We start from the raw sequence: 1,326 nt of genomic DNA, 5'->3' as shown, positions 1-1,326 counted from the left end.
CCTCATACATTCTTTTCAGTCTGTTTTTCCAGTCAGTGCAGTTGTTAGTCTTATTTCCTTGTCAGAATTTGGCTTTTTATGAAGATGTTCAGTGTCTCAAAGTGAAAGTAACTCGTGCCTGGCTGCTCAACTGTCTATTCTCTTTGCTGCTTTCCCAGGGGTAGCACTGGGCTCTTTCCTCAGTTGGACCATGCAGGTTTTCTGGAAGTCTTCCTGAATTAAAACCCGACTAGTGCTGATGGCTGCAGCTTTGGCTTTCCATTCCTCCATGGGCATGCTGCTCAGCTTCTTGGAAATTTCTTGCTGCTCTTTATTGGAATAGTGGTGTATGTCAATCACCATCAGCATCCTCCTCACTGACTGGTACTTTCCTGCTCATTCTCATTGTCTTAAACATTCTCTTCCTCTTTCTGCTCATGGAATATAATCTTTAGCATCTAGTTTTCCACATTTTTGCCCTCTTGTTTCTATTGAGTTTCCATAGGCTTACCCCATTAGTTCTTGTACAATACCTGAGGATTCCGTTTTCAGCAGAGCTGAATCAAAGCTCTACTGGACAGCATCACATTCTTATCTTTCTGTGTTTCACACTAGACTAGGTCTAGGAGCTCTGGTAGCGTAATGGTTATAAATCGGGCTGCAAACCTCAAAGTTGGCAGTTCGAAACTATCAGCCGTTCCGTGGGAAAAAGATGAGGCTTTCTGCTCCCATAAAGATTTACAGCCTTGGAAACCCTGTACAGAGTCGCTATGAGTTGGAACTGACCCCATGGCACATAGCAACAAAAGGTCTTGGAGAAGTTCTTCAGACATGGCTAGAAGAGTGAAGCTTTTATAGCATTGATTCTACAGTCATAACTTCACCAGAGTTCTTGTCAGTAAAAAAATTGCTGGCCATAGACATAAGTAGTGACTTACTGATCTCTGGGGGTAGTAGGTGATAAAATGTTTGTGCGACAGAGGATCTTTGTTACTTCTCTTTGGCAGGGCTGCAGAGACTGTTGAACAACGGGATAGAAGTTCAAGGGAAAAATTTGCTCATGAATTCTCACCATGAGCATCATGTTCACTTCAAACCTCTCCTTAGAGCTCTGTATTTGGTTTAGTAGGCTTTCTGCAAATTCTTGGGGACCCTGAATCAAGTGGAAGGTTGGAAAATTAAGCATTTCTGTTTCCTCCTCCTCCTTTTGTTTCTTCAGCACTTTCATAGACTTTTCCAGTTTTTTCTTGTGTTTGCCGTTTTTGTTTTTTTTCTCTGTAACATACTGCACAGTCTACTTCATATACTGATAATTGTTAATATATCTTCTTTAGACAAATGATGGGA

At 41.5% G+C, this 1,326-nt stretch overlaps 1 protein-coding gene and 1 pseudogene across 1 annotated transcript in view; both read right to left on the bottom strand.

Moving 5' to 3' along the window:
• FAM216A (family with sequence similarity 216, member A) overlaps positions 1 to 1,326 on the bottom strand; it is a 49,210-nt gene that overhangs the window by 21,723 nt on the left and 26,161 nt on the right. The gene's annotated exons all lie outside the window — the stretch shown is intronic.
• LOC102831998 overlaps positions 7 to 1,326 on the bottom strand; it is an 18,938-nt pseudogene continuing 17,618 nt past the window's right edge.

Source organism: Chrysochloris asiatica, unplaced genomic scaffold (assembly GCF_000296735.1).
Source record: "Chrysochloris asiatica unplaced genomic scaffold, ChrAsi1.0 scaffold00078, whole genome shotgun sequence".
Classification (NCBI taxonomy): domain Eukaryota; kingdom Metazoa; phylum Chordata; class Mammalia; order Afrosoricida; family Chrysochloridae; genus Chrysochloris; species Chrysochloris asiatica.
The sequence above is the reverse complement of the archived record's forward strand: the minus strand, read 5'-3'. Positions and strand labels throughout refer to the sequence as shown.